Raw genomic sequence first — 21,355 nt, forward strand, 5'->3', positions numbered from 1 at the left:
TTTTCAAGACTCTAACGGAATATGTTGTTAGGATGCTGTGAACAACCCCAAAAAATATGGTAATTGGCTTTGATCAATCCTTTTTATTTCTTCTTCTTTATTTGGTTTTAAAATGCAAAAGAATGATATATATATATATATATATATATATTTCTGAAACCCCCAAAAAAATTGACAGGTTTGGCTGAAACTTCCAAAGGATGTCGTGGAACGGGGACAGTAGAGTATGGAGATACATGCAAAGGCATGAGCACATGCGCTGATGCATCAAAATATGTATTCTGGGATGCTGTTCATCCAACAGAAAAAATGTATGAAATAGTCTTTGACCAGGCCATAGATTCTCTCCGAGAACAGAAAAAATGTACAACTTGGCCAAGATTTAGGTTGAGATGCGTTTTAGATTTTTATTCTCTTATTAGTGATATAAAACCTTGGTTGACATTTTTGTGTTTTAAAGATGATATAAAAACATCTTAGATCATGTAAAAATTTATTAGATTATTTTTTTATAAATTGACAATAAATTTTTATATTTATGTAATTGAGTTTATGTAATTATATAAAAATTTACATTTATTAAATAATGATTATATTTTTAATAATTAATGATGTTATAGATCTCTAAAAAACAAGTTTAGATGCATGTAACTGTTCATGTTAATTATACATGTCAATGTAATACTTTTTTTTGTATTTACAATTACATAGACATATGACTTGTATGTACAAAACTGTTTATGATGAAAAATTTTATAATCTATATGTAAAATAGTTATTACAAGAATACCGATAAGGAAAACTATAAGAAATGGGGAATTCAATTCTTTTTTATAGTACATGACTTTTGAATCAATGATTCAATAACTCAAAGTCTAAGATTTGAATTTTTTGTTTTTTGTTTGTTTTCATGGTTAATCATACAGGAGAATTTTAATGATACAAAAGAAATGAGTACAAGAGATTTGATATCTCTTTTCTAAGTATTTTACAGTTTCAAATTAAGATCAATATGTCCGCCCACTTCACCACCGTTACAACTGGCAATATTGCAGTTGCTCGGTCAATTTGCACCATTGCTGGTGGAAAGAAGCTATAGTAAGGTCGATAGTACATATTTAATCCACTAGCTCCTTGCCGGATAATTGAATCTTCAAAGCTTGCCTTTGACAAATAACAAAATTATATATGAGCAACTGAAGAACAAATGATCATACAAAAGCATAAAATTTATGAAAATGGAGATGGTGTAATTTGTTGTTTAAGCTCACTTGATAAGCTAATAACTCGAGCTTGGGCAATTCATAATTGTAATAATTTAAATTGGATGAAGGATGCTTGAATTTTGAGCTTGAACACATTGAAGTAGTTATTGGAACGGCTAATGTGAGAAAATCTCCATCAAAGACCCCATTTTGTTTGATGCCCTTCTTGGACTTAGAATCCAAATTTGATGTTGAACATGAAGGTTCTTCCTTGAAAATGATACAAAGAAAACATAAATGGGGAAAAACTTATACAGAATCTATTATAATAAATTTTCTTTTTAGTACATATGAGAAAGTATAAAGAGACGCTGTGGTTTGAATATTAAACCTCAATACTCGTTACGTTTGAGAGATGAAAATTAAAATCAAACTTAAAAATCGAGGTGCCAGTTTTAAAATCGAATGCTCTGCCATTGCTACTTGAAGCTGCTTTAACTTGTTCATGATGGAATGAGCAATGGGAGGATAGTTGTTGTGAATAGAGCATTGTCTAGAGAGAAGGGATATGATCTCTTCAAGCCAACTACCTACAATTTATGGGAACCAAATTCGCACATAAAAAAAGCAAACCTGTTAGGCTGTTACTATTACATAATATCAAGGTCTAAAAGAGAAAGAAGCTGCATTCTTAAGACTTCTATAAAAGATGAAAAAGAAAGGAAACCTAATTCTTTATAAAACTATTGTATAAATTTAGTTTTCTTTTAGGGTAATTCAGCAGGCAATTTTCCCACTGTGAAAGGTAATGTTTAGAGGCCTCTATAATTAAAAAACAGAAAAAAAAAAAAAAAAAAAGGCAAAATGATGTGAAATTCAGACCACAAACCTCATGAATTTCACAAGTAACATCATATTAATTAGTAAATGGAAAGAGATATTAAAAACTAGAATTTATGATTGGATCAATAATAAGCTATACATGATTGAAGAAAAATACCTTCTCTTCAGGCAACAAAAGCGTAAAATTTCCATCATAGCTTTGGTTTGAAGGGGGCTTCATCTGAAAACTCAGTACAGATGTTGATGAAGTTCTTGATGACAAATTCACCAACATAAAAAATAGAATTCCATTAATTCGCCTAATTCTTTGTCCATCAACGTTGCCAGAAATGAAAATATTTTTTCAAAAATAAATGAAAGATTCCAACTACTACAAGTTACAACACAAAATCAATTTTCTTACCACTGAAGAAGGTTGTTGAAATGGTTGTAACCTTTTCATCAAACTAGGCAAAGCCAAATGGATTCAGATTCATAAGGCAAACTCAAATTTGTCCTGAAAGCCAATCCAGGGTCCAACCGAGAACACTCTTTTTCAATGTTATACTCACAAGAACAAAATTTTATGACCATTATTAACACTGTCATTCCCCGAAAGTACTGCTGCACCAGGATGCCACCCTGGAGAACCACTGCAGGTCAATGGAACAGTGTTTTCTGTACTGACTATATCAATATTTTGAACAAATAAAGGGTTCTAAAGATTGAATTTGGTGGTGAAATAAGTTCAGTGGGGAATAGAATTGAAGAAGCGGAAGAAGAAGAAGATTGATTTGAAGGATGGAATTTTGGGATTGGCAAAGAAAGATTTGATGATTTATGATGAATAATTGGTGGTGAAATAACAGATTATGGGGATGGCAAAATTGCAGCAGCAGCAGCAGCTACAGCTGCGTCTTTCTGTTGTTTTTCTACTATTCTTATCTTCTCAAGCTGTGCCACACCAAGTCCTCTTTTGGGGACTTTTTTAAGCCTTTGCTTCTTGGAAGATCTACCAATATTGCTTCCAATTCCACTACCACTGCTAGTATTACTATTGCTCCACCTTTGGGTTTGATGTTCTTACACCATTGTTTTCACTAGATTCCATATATATGTAAACACAAGCTTCCACAAGAAAAAATTGGAAGAAAAATCCAAGAACAATAAACTTGTCAGAAACAAGATGCTAGCAATTCCAACCCTGGTATTCAAGCAATTCACTATTTATATGTGCACTTTTTTTGTATGTTTCCACTCTTTTCAAGAAGAAAAAACTGATGAAAAGAGGAAATCTTTGAAATCAAGAAACAAGGATTTTCAAATTAAAAAAAATTAAGGATAACAACAGGAAAGTCTAGAGAAAATGTACAAGAAGAAGCAACAAAGTTTAGGAAAAGATGCCCAAAATCTCGCAGATATTGGAGGTCAAGAGAACAAACTCATGAGCCTAGCCAAGTTTTCAGCTAAAATAATGAAAAGAGAGTGGAAAGAGAAGATCACTGTATCTGAGAAGATTCTGATTTTCTCTCAAAGGCCTTGTTTGTCTGAGGGATCAAAAAAATTACATACCAAAGTTGTACATTCATTTTTTTTTTTTTCAAAATTCAAAACCATGCAAATCTTTAGCTTTTCTATGAATATATTTGTCTCTCGTTTCTCGACCAAGTCCTCCTCCACACTTCCTCTGTTCATTCCTAGAGTCTCCAAGACACTCTCTTTAAGCTTTTTATTTTTTCTTTTATTTTTTTCTCTTTCAATTTATGTTTCCAAAGTTCTAAAAGAAGCTGAGATCCTATGGTCACCTTAGCTTTGTTTTGTTTTCATTTCGGGGTATCTTTTGCTGGATTTGCGACTTTTGGACCTAAATGCGTGACATTCACGTTGTTCCCCAACACATGCATGGAATTCAACAACCTATTTTATGCCTTTCAAGTACACTAGCAGAGACGGATGGTTATGCAAGCCTGAAAGCTCTTTGAACCCTTAAAATTTTAAAAACCCCAGCAACATGAGGCAGAGATGGATGGTTATACAAGTCAAAAGGGGTCTTTGGCTCCTCCCAAATGTCAAGGATAATCAAGTTTGTTAAGGAAATCAAATAATCTATAAGTTCTATTCTTCGTGTGAATGCATTATATCTAGTTCACTCAGTTAAACTAGTTAATAATATTTTGAAATCCGAATAGCTTATTTGCACAAGACCAATAAAAAGGTACTATAAAAAATTTTTTTGGGCAGTTAAAATCCATGCGTGTTTACGCTTATGGGTGTATACCTATGTTATGCATTATAGTTTAAGAAGGATTAAAATCATATTATTTTTTATTTATTTGTTATACCAATCAATTATTATTTACAAACCCTTAAAATCAAGAGATTTATTATAAGAATTAGGAAATGTATACTTGTTACAATCATAATCATATCCATTTAACAGAAGACAAATTAACTTTCTAGTTTTTTTATAAGACTTCAAATCTATAATCAAGTATCAAACTTTTTTTCTTTTTAATCAAGTGCAACTTCTCTCCATATAATTTTCATTTTTAATTTTATTTTAGATTTTTTCCCCTTTATAATGCAATTTTTTATTCAGGACAAAAGTTAGATTTGAATAACTTTTTAAAAGGTTAAAAAATTGTTAACTTCTAATCTCAAAGTTTTAATTTTATTCTTTTAATGGTATATTTTTATTTTTCTTGTTTTGATAAGAAAATATGTTATTTAGCAATTGTTTTATTTGTTTTTTTTTTTTTTAAATCATTCACAATTTTAAGTAAAATGATTTATTTGATGTATTATGTTTCTTTATATGAATTGATAAAATTTATAATTTTGTAAGTTATGTTTAGTATATTTCTATTTATATTGATAATATATATAGTAGGTTACATATGAAGAAAAAAACTAAAATTCAATATAATATTTATGGCAAAAAGGTCAAAAAAGGCTCTGAACTAAATTCAATAATCATCTAAGCCCTTTTTTTTTTAAAATCAATTAAACCCTCAAATGTCTATTTTCATTAATTGAACTCTTATTAGATAAAAATGGTTAACTTTTTGTATCCAATTGAAGCTTTAATTGAGTGAAAAATATATGTATAAGGATTCAACTAGATTTGATTAATTGCAATAAAATATGAGAAGCTTAATTGATGAATGATTTTTTGTTTGAGGGATTTTTTTACCCTTAAGCCAATATTAATGGACTCTATCAAAATTAAATATCAAGATCTGCCACTGTACACAACCAATTGGGTTTTACTTCTTCTTTGAGAGTGTGGTTGTCAACATTTTAGTTATATTCCCAATCAATAATGCATTTCATATTTCAATAATGAATCAAATTTTATTTAATTATATAATTAATTTAAAACTCAACAACTTGATCCGAATTAACCTAAATTTAATGATCCAAACTTAGAAAACTTAAATATTAAATTTAAAACATTTTGAATTCAAATTAGTCTGATTTTTTTTAATTTGAAATAACTCAATCTATCCAATTGTCATCTTCTTAAAGTATTAAGTTTAATTTGAGAATATAATAAATATATAGAGAGGTTGGATTGTTTTCATCTTCAATTTCCTTTTCCTAATAAGTATGTTGTTGGCATTTGGATTACTAAAAGTAAAGATGGAATTGATTGATTGGGTTTTCTTAAGTTAGGCATAGATTTTCCTAATTTGAATGATAGTTTGTTTTTTATTAGGTCTTTGAAATTACTTTCATTCTTCTACTTTTACTTTTCAATTTGGAGCAAAATGGAAGAATCAACCAGAAATTAATTGTAACAAATAAACTTAAGTTTTCGGCAATTCATTTTAATTTTCATATGTTTCCTTTTAGTTACTTATACAAACTTAAAAATTCTTTTTATTTTAACTGCACAATAAGAAAAAAGGAAAATTATTTACTTGGATCAATAGTGTGTTGCCATGGGCATTCACATGAAAATTTTAATAAAATTATTCAATATTTTAATTTAATATTTGGCATACAAATGGACTGATTGTATTGATGAGATGTCAGGTAGGCAAGCTGAGTTAATGATGTTTACTATTAGATGGATTAAATCGATATCTAATTTGAAAATTTAAGATCTAAATTGTATATTACTTTATTTAAATATTAATTTTTTATTGTTCTAAGTAACATTTATGTAATTAACTCAATGCAAATATATAAGTTCTTGATCAAATCAAGTCATATGAAATTTCCTGCCTTAATATAAAGTATTAACCCACCTTGATTTTCAAATCTTTAACTCCTCCATCTTGAGTTATAATTGAAGACACCCATTTTGTATTTTTGTTTCTCTTTTTTGGTAACTTTTTTGCCAGCTGCCTGATAGCAACCAACAACTGTTCTGACAACTGGTGGCTACCCTAATCCTAGGCCACCAAAATCTTAGATTTTTGGGATTTTGCTCCTCTTTTTTGCTCTATAAATAGATCAATGAAGCCTAAAAAAAAGAGGAAAAAAACTCTGCAAAAAAAAAATCACCAAAAAAACAAAAGAAAATAGTTCAAAAAAAAAAAACTATGTTAAAAAGCTAGGAAAACAAAAAAAAAAAAACAACGCAAACCCAAAAAAAAACACAACCCCTGGTAATGGGGATCTTAGCGCCAAAAACACAAAAGAAAATTTTTTTATTCTGATCGAAATTTTGGGCCTCGATCTACATCATTTGAGGCTGTTTCTCACAAAACGGAGGTTGGATTTGAGTTCAGGGGGTCGAAAATAATTTTTTAAGTATTTTTTGATAACTTTTTCGGCATACTCAACGATGGCAACAGCATTGCCAGAAACTGAGAAGAAGAAAGAAGAATAATTGTGGAGGAGAGAGAAAAAAAAAGAGAGAATGAGAAGAAAGGAAGAAATGAAGGAGTGGGGTAGTTTTGGGGGCTATTTATAATGAAATTAAAATGACATCATTTTGATTAAGTGGTACCCAAGCCACCAAGTCGAGCCAAGAATAGAGCTGAGCCATATATCTAAGCCAAGCTAATTAAGCTATTTACTATAGATTCAAGCTAGTTGACTGAGCATATTGAGCCATTTCGAAACTTTGAACAGTGTTGACCAAGGGCATTTTAGGTATTTTCAATGTAATTTTTTTTTATTTTTTTTGCTCAATTTTTTTTATATATTTTTATTATTTAATTTTATGATTTTATGTTAATTTTTATTTTATTTTTGTATAAATTTTTCATAAAAAATAAAAATAAATGGTAGAAAGTATAAAATAGTTTTAATTTAATTAATTTAAAATAATTACTAAACATAAACTTATTAAAATTTTAATGAACAAGAATAAAGAAAAATATACAATAATTCATAAAAATTAATTCAAAAAAAAATTTTTAAATGTAAGAAAAAATTTATCTGACAATGAAATTCAAAGGTACTCCGAGTAGTGATACTTACGAAATCTTTATGTGAGAATATTTTTTTAAATACTACTTGTCTTGGAGTATTTATAAAAAAATTTTAATATAATAAACATTTTCTTTTTCTATTAATAAAAAACTTAACTAATAAATTAAAAATAAGGTGATAAAAATGAGAAAAAAGAAATTTTATTTGATAATGGGATTCTAAAAGTATTTCAAGTAGAGATGCTTTAAGAAATCCCTAAGTGAGAAGATTTTTTTTAATATTACCAGTGTATTGGAATATTTATATAAAATCTTCAATATAATAAAAATTTCTCTTTTATTCAAAAACTTAAATAAATAATAATAATAATAAATCAATAACAAAATGTGTGCATTAATGTGTTATCATTTGCATCACATGCATGGCATAGTTTTTTTTGTGAAAAGTAAATTTGAGCCTTCGAAGATCAGATTTGAAGGTATTCCGAGAAGCGATGCCTAAGAAATCTCTAAGTGAAAAAATGTTCTTTTAATGTTACCAATGTACTAGAACATTTTAAGAATTATTTCAATAAAAGGGTTCTAATTTATTTTTCTCAAATAAAATTTGAGCACTAAAAAATAAAAATCAAATAAAAAAACAATTTCCAACAAATGAAAAAAATCAAAAAATTATTTTTTAAATACCAAAAATAAGACTATTTTCTATCAAAATCAAAGGATAACATGTAGTTAAGTAGTACCATTTTTAAACGGGCGCTGTGGGGGTGCTAATCCTTTCTTACGCATAACCGACTCCTGAATCTAGATTATTTCGCAAACCATAAAATTATCTTTTTAATAAATTTTAATTAATTTTAAAATGTTACTGAACTGATAAATTTTAATAGCTGACCAATCGCACCTAGCCAAAAAAGATTGGTGGCAACTCTATATTTTTCTTTTTTTCAAATTCATCGAGCAGACATAAAACCGTTACAACAATAACACATGTAATTTTGACCAATAAAAAATAAATTATCATTTTATTTTAATTTTTACATACATCAAATATAAAATATGATGATATTATTTAAGCTAATCTTATTTATAATATCATCTTATCTTATATTATTATAATCTTGTATACCAAACACATAAGTTTTATAATTTAAATATTATACTAAGAAAAAGATCACTAAAATAAAAGTATAGAACTGAGAAATACTTCTTTATCTCTCTCTCTCTCTCTCTCTCTCTAAAAGTATGGAATTAATTTTTGGATGAAATAACAATATATAGTCAATATTTCTAAACCCTAAATGGCAATCCCAAAGCTCAGTTTGTGGGTTTTAGACGGGAGAGAATAACGGGGACCAATTATACTCTCAGTCTCAGCCTCAGCCGTTGGTAGACAGATAAAGACGAACAAAAGAGCTTTGGGTTTAGGGAAAAGAGAGAGAGGGCTTTGCCCAACCAAAGACAATGATTCAAGTAGCACCAGAGGGCTCTCTATTTTTCCTCTTTCTCTTGATTCTCACCTCTCATGTACCTAATCACCCTTCCAATTGGCTATTGTTCCACGTGGCACTAGCTATTCGTTGCATTGCATCACTCTGTCGTTATGTCTCTCACTTTTATTCTCTTTATTGGTGGGCGACATCCATACTGTGACGGTCATGTACATATGGGAGTGTTTCTGATAATTTTAAATACCGCGACATTTAAATTAGAGTAAATTTTATCTTTGGATACTTAATTATGCTTTTATTTTTATTTGAATCACTTAATTTTAATTTGTATCAACAAAATCATTAAAACCTATTAAATGTAACAAATATGGCCACTTTAACTTTTTTTTATCCAAATTACTAAAAAAAACATGATATGACTTCCACATTTTATGCCACATAAGTCTAATTTTTTTTTTTTCATTTGTTTTCTTTCCTTCCCTTAAATGTCACTCTTTCTCCGTTTAATTGTTCAGCCTCCATCTGCAGCCACCCAAAACCAACATTCCAACACCTCGTAAACAGGCCTACGGTCGACTTTTGAGCCCAGCAGAGTTATTGTTACCAGGCTAGAGGCAGAAACACCGCAGCAAAGCCCAAAACAAAAATCTCTTCCTTTGTTTGTCTCCAGTTGCTGCCCCTAAATAGTAGAAAGAATGTTTTAGATTGTTTCTATAAAAGAATGTTTTAAAAATTGTTTCTTTGCTGGCTTTATTTCTTGGATTTATCTTTATCAATGATGAAAAGGAAGAAACGAAAGGTGCGCTTGTTTTAGCTACTCATAAAATATTACAACACTAATTTTGCTAGATTTTATTTCAAGACTAATGTCTAATTGTATACATTTGTTTGTCGAATGTGGGTGGAATTATGAGTGTTCGTGGTGGATTTCTCTTTCCTAACTTGATAACAATTTTCCCTTTTTCTGATTTGGAAATGGGAAAATGGAATTATAGTTGTCTAAATGGTGGTAGAAGGCTGAACAGATGGTAGCAGATTTTATTTTCAGGTTAGATCTAGGATAATTTAGAAAGTTTTAGGAGGAAATGAGCCAAAAACAAAAAAGAATGAGGAGGCTGAAATTAGCAAACAATTAAATTCTGATGAAGATCACATGCCAACAAGAAACGATTGATGGCAGAGAGAGCAACCATATTCCAAAATTGAGCTTTGAATGGTGGCTGGCCAGTGTTGAAATTCTTTAGAGAGAAAGAGAGAGAGGAAGGGAGAGAAAAGAAATGAAAAAAAATATAATAATTTAGGCTTAGCTTATGTGACAGTTTATGTGGCATATGACATGGCAACCACATCATTTTTCTGTTAGTAATTTGGATAAAAAAGTTAGGTGATTATATTTGTCTTATTTAGTAATTTTTAATGATTTTGTTAGTATAAATTAAAGTTGAGTGATTCAGATAAAAGTGAAGATATAGTTTGATAATTCATCGATAATTCATCAATATTCTGTTTGTAATCCAGCGATATTTTGTTGATAATCCATTGGTAATTGATTAATAATCAATCAATAAAGGTTGATTTTTGTCAATAAATTCATCAATATTTCGTTAGTATTCCATCGACATTCCATCAGTATTTAGTAGGCAATTTTTTGTTTTTGTCACTGGAAGTAAAAGTTTTGTCAGTAAAATCAGTCAATAAAATCTAAATTTTATCTATAATTTGATTAATTCCATCCATAATTATTTAAGAAATCATTAAATTAAAAAAACATTTGTAATTATTTTAAAAGCTTATTATTTATATATTATTTATTTAATGATCAAATCCACATCATAAAGTTTATATCCACATAAATTCTAGAACAATCCAAATTATAAAGTTAAAATCTATAAAATATAGTACTGAAATCCATAAATTCCATAATACAAGTCCTGAATAATATAGTATTGAATTTCATCAATTACATCATCTGATCTATGAAAGACCTAAGCTCAACCCTCAGCAAAAATCATCATCATCTTCGTGTATGTTGATTTTGCCATTGTTATTGAAGACTTCGATTGCTTGAATACAAATGAAATATTATATTACTACTTCCCTCTGCCCATCTGCCTTTTAGTATCAATAGCAGTTCAGAACAGACAAGCTAATAACACTCACCTTTGTGGCATTTTTTGGTTGGTATTTATCAGTCCGTAAGCTATTATCAAGCTGGATGCTGCAGTCACGGTAACATGGCACAAATCTGCAACCAGTAACATAATGAAAGGGATCTTGCTTAGCATAATGGCAAACTTACGTACGCAAAGGCAGAATCCATTGTAGCAATTAGCATTTTTTTTAGTATAAATAAACTAAATTATTATTAGTGTGGCTGATGATTGCAGGAGTTAGCAACATTCACCTTGACCAGAAAACCAAGGCTTTAACAAGTTAATGGGTACTAACTGGACTAGTTCGATTTGGTTAGCAAGTTTCGTCATGATTAAGGTGAAATCCTATTTCTGACATAAATCTATTCTGCAAATCTTTGAATTAAATAGTTTCAGAAACTACAGTAGCAAACGAATTCCTTTAGTGCATACATAAAGTATTTGTAATAACAGATATATTAAGATAATCCTAAATCAACATATCAGAAAAGGAAGTTTAAAAGAAGGGCACAAATGTTTTAATTCACAAAACTCCAACCATTCTTTAAGTAGTCTACTTCGTTGTTCAGACTCTGAATTTTTCACATTATCAGCCTGCATGGAAAGGACAACTACTTCAACTACTTAACCGTCATGGCAATAACAAAATTATAGTGACAAATAAATCAAAGAACATTTAAAGTTACAATTAATCTTAAAAACCTAATAAAAATTAACTATTAATTAAAAAAAAAAAACAAAATACACGGATGCCACAGATTCTGCAAAGCAAAGCAAAAAATCAAAGAAGCCGACGGGCTATACCTGTTGAAAGAGCCAACGCCAGACGACGGATGACATAATCGGACGAGGAAAGGAACCAACCGGACTACTGACGACGATCGACAGCACCGTAAAAGACGATCAAAGGCGTGGCGGTGAGGGGAGAATGGCAGAGATAAGTGGGGGAGAGAACGGTGAAAAGGGGGGGTTTAGGGATTTTAACGCAGGGGAGAAAATAAGAAGGGATTTAAGGATTTCATTTTTATCCACCTTACTCGGTAAATTAATTCTTTTTTTTCGAAATTTGATTTAATTTAATTTTTTTCATAATAATTTATCAATGTAATAATCTGTCTGTATTTACTTTACTGATAGATTATTCTATCAGTGTTTCTCGCACTAAATTTTATTTTCTTACCAATAATTTATCAATGAAATACCGATCAAATAATTTTCGTCAATAATTTTTTTTTATGTTCTGACAGTAAATATTGAATTAATTTATAACTATTTTCTGTCAATAATTCATTAGTGATTCGTTAAGAATTATTGACAAAAATTTTTCATGAGCAAATTTTTTGTAGTGTTAATCATCTTAAGATTCTTGATAAAAAAAATTTGTCAAATGACTGAACGAGACTCATGACAATTTTTTTATCAATCAAAATTGTAATTTCATTATTAATCAAAATTGTAATTTCATTGAAAAAATCTTTAGATTCTTTGTCAAAAAGATATTAAAATGATAATTAATTTTTTATATATATGTAGAATTTAATATTTTTAACTTTTATGTAAATGATTTTACTATATATAAATAAAATGAAAATCACCAGATTGAGCGAAAATTTAAAGACTAAATTATGTAAAAAAAAATTAAAAATTCATTCTTATGTGCAAAGCATTGAATTGTTTCCTGATTTGCAATTGAATTCTTATTTACTATGAGAGAAATTGTTGACATGTTTCATGTTGCAATATTTCACCACCATCCAAATCCATTTCAAAACAATTCTCAGATGTAAGCCATTGTTCCTAAGGCCATAGCCTCCCACTTTTAGAAAGTTGGCCCAGCGATAGCAAAGTCTCTGCAATATTTTGCTAGAAATAACATGGGCGTAGGCACTTGGAGAAAGCTGCTATTTCATTGTTGCTAAGGCCATTAGCAAGATCTTCGGGAAGGTCTTGGAATGGTTATTATTTTCATAAGTAATGCTTTCAGTGTTAGCAGTTTCATTGGAATGGTTATGATTCAAATTAAAAGAACCAGGTATAATAGACTGTATAAAACAGGGAATAGATGACATACCACCTTCAAATAAACTACACCATATTTTCCATTGGAAATAAAGAATCTGTAAGGCAAATAAAATGGCAGATGCTTAACAGCTTCTTTAAAGAGTTTAATTGCCAATCCAGTGAAATAAGTTTCATTTTTCAAATCATATTCTGTTTTCTCTTTCGGTTTAAAACCAAAAGAAATTATGTCTTTTTATGATATAATAAAACAATTGGCTACATAATATGAAAAATAATCTATGCAAATTCCATGAGTTCCATCAGAATTATTATTAAACAATTGACAATTAAAGTTCAAACTCAAATTTGCAGATAAAACCAATAATGATTCTGAAATATTTCCTCTTCACTATAGTGAGGGAGATTTTCTATAAATAATTTCTGAAGTTTACAAGAATGCCAAAAAAAAAAAAAAAAAAGAAAGAAAAAGAAATTTTTAAGAGGATGCACATCTGCAGCTAGAAAACAGCTGATTGTCTGACCAAGCCATGGTAAGTTTCTGCCAAAGCATCTTGAAGAAATCTTCTTTGCGGTGCCAATAATGTCTGGTCAGGAAAGAGGAAATGATGACAGAGTAGCCTATAAGCAGTCCAGTGTTCACAGGGATCCCCATCAAGAAATCTTTCCCTGACTTTGACAAGAAGTCCCTTGTCAATACAATGGCACCGCCAGGTCTTTCAGGTTTTTTGACAGAATCCCGTGGTGGTTTTCCCGTCATCATCTCGACACCAACGCATCCTAACTACCATAGGTTCTAAGAAACAGTGATGCTTGCCATTTGTTTCATATTAAGTAAGCAATAAGAGAGAATAAAAAGCGAATCTTTATCTTGTAATCTTTTCGTTCTTTTCTTTTTTTCTTTTTTAGACCTTGTTTGGGTTTGTTGTCTTTGAGCTTGTCTGGGCTTGTTTTCCTTTCTCAAAATTGTCTGTGCTTCTTTCTAAAATTTGTTATTATTTTTACCTTATTTAGATTTGATTTTAAATTTGGTTAAAGGTATAATTGAATCAAATCGAATTGTCATATTGAGAAGTTTGAGTTCTAGCTCGACTTGAAATTTGGTTTAAGCTCGATAAATTTTAATTTTTAAATTCAAGTTCGATTTGAAATTAAAATCAAGTTATTTGAACTCGCTTTATTGGATTTGCTTAATAAAAATAGCTTGATTCTCATGCCTAATTTCAAATTTGATTATATGTTCGAATTAGTTTGAATGGATATATGTTCGAATTAGTTTGAATGGATATATATAAAAATAAAATAATAATTTTTTAATTAAAAAAATATAAAAATTAAAATATAAAATTAAATTAAATTCACGAATTACTCAAATCATGTATTAAATTGTTTGAACTCAACTTACTTTATAAGTTAAGCTCGAATCGACAATGAATAAATTTAATTCAAACTTTATCCAAATAAAACTCAAGTAACATGCAAAAACTAGGGTATCATTTACACTTTATCTATAATGAGAAACACATGAAAATTTAGTAAATTTTAAAGCTGACCATTAGATTATTTTATAGCCTTTGGATTACTTTCTATCCAAAAGTCATTGCGTCATTATAATTCCTAATAGGCCTAGCAAATCCATAACTTGTCAATGCTTTGTTCCCTAAGTAATCAAGTAAAGTTGTTTGCCCCTGTAGCTCATTGTAAGAACTGAATACTTGTTAAGTTCATTACTTACCTATTACTTAACTTTTATGGTACGTTTAGTTCGCAAAATTTTAAATTTTAAGAGGAAGAGTGATTTTTTGGGAAGTGTGGATTCCTAACAATGAATGATTATTTCTGTCATGAGAATGTTATATTCTTGTATTTGATTCGCGAAATCTTAAATTACGTAATAAAGGTTTTTTATTATAATATTTTTTATTACATGTGAATAACATATAACAAATATTTTTACTGTCAATTGATGTTATTAAAATTAAATATGTGACAACCATTAAATAACAAAAATAAAGAATGTTTTCCTTTTTATTATGTTTAAAATAAGGTTGTATATTATAAACAAATTTATATAATAAAGTTCAAAGAAAACATTTTTTTAATATAAACGTAGTCTTTAAAAAATTTTAACAAAATTAGTGATCCAATCACTTCATTTTTATTGTATAAATGCGATATTTATAACAAACACTATATTTCTATGGCAATAAACGCAATGTTTAAGAAATCATCATATATATATGTATAATTTAAATATTTGTAATAATTGTCAAGTCTTTTTTTACATAAATTATAAATTTATGCATTTTAATTTTATTACATAAAACACAATAAATTTTTTATTGTCTAATATATTATTTGGATTGTTGACTTTTGATTTTCTTGTATTCTTTTTTCTAAAACCATTATTTTTAAAATATATTCATCAACCTTTTACTTTTGTAACATTTATATTTTTTATTTTTGATTTTGTTATGACTTATGATCTTCTGTCTCTTTGAAGGGTGAGAGTTATATGCGTGTCTTTCATGTCTCTATTACACTTTTTTCTTTCAATTATTGTTTGTCGTATTACTTTGATTATTTACTTTTAATTTTCTTGTATTCAATTTATTTAAAACCATTACTTGTTAAAATTTATTAATCAAACCTTAGATTTTGTAACATTTTATATTTTTTTTACTTAATTTTAATTTTCTTGTGATTTATGATTTTATATTTTTTTTAAGGGTGAGAGTAATACGAGTTGTTCTCATGTTTCTTTTACATTTTTTTCTTCCAATTCTTTTTTGTCATATTTTTTGAATTATTGACTTTTGATTTTCTTATATTCATTTTCTTTAAAATTATTATCTATTAAAATTTATTGATCAAATCTTTGGTTTTATAACATTTATATTTTTACCTTTTGATTTTTTTTTTGTGACTTATGGCTTTTCATATTTTTTTTAGGATGAGAGGCTATATGAGTGCCTTTTATACCTCTATTACACTTTCTTCTTTAAATTTTTATTTGTCATATTACTAATTATGAGATTTTATTTTTTATTGTGTTTTTGTTTTGATAATTTTATAATTTTGTAATGTTTTAATCATGTTCCATGTTTTTTCACATTTCATGTTTGGTTATTAGTCAATTGACGTATTTTTTTAGTGTTTTTATTTTTCTTATAATTTTTACTTTTTTACCATGATCTTTTTCTCTTTTCATTTTGCAGTTTAAGCTTGACTATTAACCATTACTAATAATGAGGTTTGTTAATTATTATATTTTCATTTTTATAATTTTTAATTTTTTAATCATGATTTATGAATTTTGTTTTTTGCATTTCAAGTTTGTTTCTTAGTCAATTAGTGTATTTTTTATTGTTTGTATTTTTATAATTTTTTACTGTGTTTCTTTTTTTTTTCAATTTAAACTTGGCTATTAACAAATTAGAATATACAACAAATGATAATTATATCTTAAAAAGATTAATGGATTTATAATTAGTATTTATTGATAGTGAGATGTATATAATTTTAAGACTAAACATGTTAGTACAAAAATAATGTTGAATGATGAAAAGGTATATATGCTTTTTTTTTCTATTTTTGTGATGTTATTTTCTTATCTCTAATTTATTTTATTATTTTATAGTTAAATAGTAGGCATGAATATTGTTTTTTATTTTTTATTTATGACTTTTGATTTTTTTTATTATATATCTTTTATATATTTTATTTTTTAGATTTTTGGTACGCACCAAGTTATTAATCATAAGATTTTTATGCATCCTCTTTATGTTTGAATCATTGTAATTTTCTATTTTTTTATATGATCTGTGATTGATGTTTTTGCTGATCAAATATATATTTGGCATTTAAGACACATTTAGAATCCATTTTTACTTATGGCTTTTGAATTTTTTTTTTAAAGTGATAAATAAATTGTTACAATGAAAATCGAAAGGTTTATTTTATCAATTGTATCATAATTTTTCATTGTATTTTAAAAGTACGAATTGATATTTTATTTTCAAGAAATTAAGTTAACATAAAATTTACTTCTTTTCTATTTTTTTCATATGTTTAATTTTTTACAAAAATTTTATATTTTTACTAATTTATGAGTTCATTGACAATAGAAGGTGATAGTAAAATTTCAATGTTTTAATAAGATTTTTATTTCTTTTGTTATCCCTTTTTTTCTCTTAATCTATTTTTTGATTTTTTTCTTCTTTTCTTTCTTTCCATAATTTTATATGATAATTAAACTATAAAATATAGATATTTTATGTTGTTATATTCATTTATATTGTTAACAAATTTATGTTTTCTTTAGAAGATTGCTTTTAATTTTTAATGGTTTCCCTAAGTGATTATAGTTTGATTTTTTATGTTAAAGTAGTAGCGTAAATTCTTTAAAAACTTGAGATCAATATAGTTTTTTCTAAAAAAAAAAAGCATTATTCATCTTTATGAAAAAATGTCATTTTCTCCTTTATTTTTAAACTTCTCAAATTAATTAAAGTTATAGATATAAAGATTTACAAGGATAAAACTAATTAAACTAATTATAATATAACTAAAAAAATCATATAATTCTTATAATTTTATAATATATTGTGTACAACATACTTATAAAATTGATAAGCTTTACAAAATAAATGCATTTTAAAATGAAGATATTTTTCTTTAAATTTTTAGTATTTAAAAATGAAACGTCATACTTGCAATCACATTTATGATATAAAATTATGCAGTTTATGGGTAATTATTTTCAATATATTTAACATTTAAACTCTTTAATCTTAAATTTAAAGTTATAATTTCTATTTTATTTATCTTTTTATATCTTCCAAAAAACTCTATCAACAATTAAATCATTTTTATGAATGAAATAGGAAAAAAGATTATTAAAAAGATTTTATTTGTTTTATTTGTTGTGAGTAAATAAAATCTTTTTGTACTTATTTGATTATTTATCTTGCTATAATTTCAAAAGATCCAAAATATTAGCATCTTCTTTGTATTTTGAGATTATGAATATTTAAAAATCTATGTTACTTTCAAATTTTTATCTATTTCTTAAGAATTTTGTTATATTAGATTATTACTAATAAAAACTTAAATTTTTTTGGCCATCAACATTAGATTTAATAATAATAAATCAATCAATCAATCAATCAAATCAATAATTTTCAAGTAAAATAAAATAATCAATTGAAGCCTCCAAAAATATTCTAAAGATTAAAACTTTTTTCTTTTTTGCTAATTGACAATTAGATCTTAACATTTTTATTTTATAAGTCTTAAATTGAGCAAAATCAAAGTGATAAGTTTTAATAGATAAAAGAAAATTATACCAAAATATTTTGTTAAAATATTTATAGATTTTTTTACTTCATTTCATTATACTCTTTTGTTAAATATAGGCATTGAGTGATAATGATTTAGTTATAATAATAAAAAAAAAATTTATTATAGATTTTTCCTTTTAAAAGGCACAAACATTCGTAATGGGAAAGTGAAAATGTTAATGTTAAATATATATATATATATAGGGTTTATAAATCTTATGACTAAATTTATTTACTTTGTTATTTTTAAATTTAATATTTTTATCAAAATAATAACTTAACTAATAAAAATGGATATATTTGTTTTCTTATAAAATAACTACTTAAAATATAAGCTTCAATTGAAGATTTAATAATATAATTTTTGTATAGTTTTTTCTTCTAAAAAAATCAAATACACATAAAAATTATTTGAAAAAATATTGTATGAATTTGAATGAAGCTAGGTTCTAATATAACATTGATAAATACTATAAAAACCATAATAATTTCTTTTTACATATTTTTTTTACAATTTACTATTCATAAATCAACATTTTAATTTGATTAATAAATATTTTTATTTCTCTTCTTGTGCACCTATTGTTTAATTAAAATATAAGTTAGAGTAATGATTTATATAATAAAAACTTTATAGTAAAACAGCAGATGGATAGTGTTTATATTATATTATATTGTATTATATTATATATATATAAACTCAACCTTATTTTAAGAGTTTAATCTTAATTTCAAAAATCTTATGATTTCTTAAATTTATTTATTTATTTTCATATTTTATTTGTAAATGAATTCTTCTCAAAACAGCACTCTATATACTTCTTTTATTTTTTTCATTCACACTCACAGTTGAAAATATGAATTAAAGTGATTTGAATTCCTACTTTAACAATATCAAGAAAAGGTGCATAATAAAATTAATATTATAATTAAATATATGTGAATTTGTACAAATTTTTTGGCTTTAATGCTAATTCATAAGGCCTACAATTGAAACTAAATTTATTAAATTTTTTAATAATTTTTTAAAATTAATTTTGATCAAAAGGATTTCTTGAATTTGTCAATGATAATAGTTTTTTTTTTTTAATCGTGATATTGATTAGTGGCTCTAAAATCAAGTCTAAAGTCTTACATTCTTAGGCAATTTAAGTTTTTATTAATTAGCAAATAGATAATTAATTTTTTTACATTTTTCCTCCACATCATGACTTAAAGCTCAAGTTTGAACTATAAATTTCATTTATAAAAGGCACAAGTATAGCTAAAAAGAAAAGTTGAAAATTCTCCTATTAAATAAATTTGAGATCAAACTAAACACTAGAGATTTAATGCCAAATTCACAAATTTCATTATTTAAATATGATAATTTTATTTAAAGTAAAATAAAACACTTAGTGAAAAGTACTCTAAGTAATCTCTGTTCCATCTAGGCGCTAACTTCTTCTTTTTCATGAGATTGATACATTCATTAAAAAAATTGTTTCCTCTTTTGAAAGATAAATAGCTTTAATATTCAATATTGAATAATGAATTTCTTACCTTTTTGCATTATTTAAGTATAATTTATTTATTAAAATCTCTTATTTTTTTCATTTAAATTTGTTTGTACCTCATTCTTTTATAAATTGATCAATTTTCAAGTTAACTTGCAATATTGGTAATTTTCAACTTATACTAAAATTTCCTAAACAAAATTTGATTTATAGCAAATAAAATTATATTCCATTTAGAAGAATACTTTTAATGATATTCTAACATTATAAATGTTTTTCATTGCTCAAGTAGGTTATTTTAACCCATGTGCTGCAAGATCAATTTTTTAATATATTATTTAAAATTAAAAATTAAATATATCACTACAAAATTTTAAATATTATTTATTAAATAAATTATTATAATGCAATTTATATTTGTGGGACTATTATTGTAAATATATCTCTCTACCAGTTAGCAAATTTATACATTTTTTATTCCTGTTGTGGAATTTATTAAACACATATTAATGCAAATTACTTGAAAATCTCATTAAATAAATAAAAAGTTTAAAAATATATATACATGCATGACTACATATTTTTATCCTGTTGAAAACCAAAAGGCAAAAAAAGTAACACACAATAATATAATATGCATCGTTTTAAAATGATGAAAAATGAAAAAGGTAAGAAAAGTAAAAAAAATATAATAAATTATTACAATTAATAACAGACATTATTTTTATTAAGATTGAAAAAAACCAAAAGGCAAATAAAGTTAAAAAAATTCAATAATCATAGTTAATCTAATTTTAAATATGTAAATATTATATTTAAAATTTTAAAAAAACTAAAAGACAAAATAAGCCTAAAAGTACAATCAACTATTACAATTAATAGATAAATATAAATTTAAAGTTGAAAAAATTGAAAAGGTAAAAAACAAAAAATGAATAATAAATTACCACAGTTAATAAATAAATATTATTGAAAAACACAAAAAGGTAGAGCTAAAAGGCAAAGAAAAAAATAAATAATCAATTTCATATATCTCTTTAAAATTATGAAAATTAAAAGATAAAAAAATGCAATCAATTATCACAATTAATACTTAAAATTGAAAAAACTCAAAATGCAAAAAAAACCAAAAATTATGATCAATGATCACAATTAATATAAATTTTAAAATGTGAATATTATCTTCAATATCGTAATAAATCAAAAGATAATAAAACTCAAAAGACACAACCAATGATCATAATTAATAGATAAATATTTTTTTAAAAATTGAAGAAATCGAAAAGATAAAGAAAGCCAAATATACATAATTAATTAATACATATTATTTTTAAAATCCAAAAAAAATTTTTAAAAATCAAGAAAGTCAAGAAAACACAATTAATAGATAAATATTACTTTTAAATTGAAGAAAACTAAAAGGTAAAGAAAGCCCAAAAAAGTAATTATCATAATTAATTATTAAAATTTATTATATATT

At 26.0% G+C, this 21,355-nt stretch overlaps 1 protein-coding gene, 2 long non-coding RNA genes and 1 pseudogene across 3 annotated transcripts in view; 2 read left to right on the forward strand and 2 right to left on the reverse strand.

The window, feature by feature from the left end:
* LOC149514575 (uncharacterized) overlaps positions 1 to 21,355 on the forward strand; it is a 62,168-nt gene that overhangs the window by 17,900 nt on the left and 22,913 nt on the right. The gene's annotated exons all lie outside the window — the stretch shown is intronic.
* The window catches only part of LOC149514577 (uncharacterized), a 54,231-nt gene that overhangs the window by 1,921 nt on the left and 30,955 nt on the right, over positions 1 to 21,355 (forward strand). The window lies entirely within an intron of this gene.
* On the reverse strand, positions 989 to 2,490 carry LOC149514578 (uncharacterized; annotated as a pseudogene).
* On the reverse strand, positions 10,775 to 11,992 carry LOC149514579 (uncharacterized). The gene is made up of 2 exons (XR_016327956.1): positions 11,823 to 11,992; positions 10,775 to 11,110 (listed from the first exon to the last, which is right to left on the reverse strand). It is a non-coding gene; the product is annotated as an uncharacterized LOC149514579 (long non-coding RNA).

The sequence above is a fragment of the Durio zibethinus genome, chromosome 15 (genome assembly GCF_047325235.1).
Source record: "Durio zibethinus cultivar Kanyao isolate XHJ-2024 chromosome 15, ASM4732523v1, whole genome shotgun sequence".
Classification (NCBI taxonomy): domain Eukaryota; kingdom Viridiplantae; phylum Streptophyta; class Magnoliopsida; order Malvales; family Malvaceae; genus Durio; species Durio zibethinus.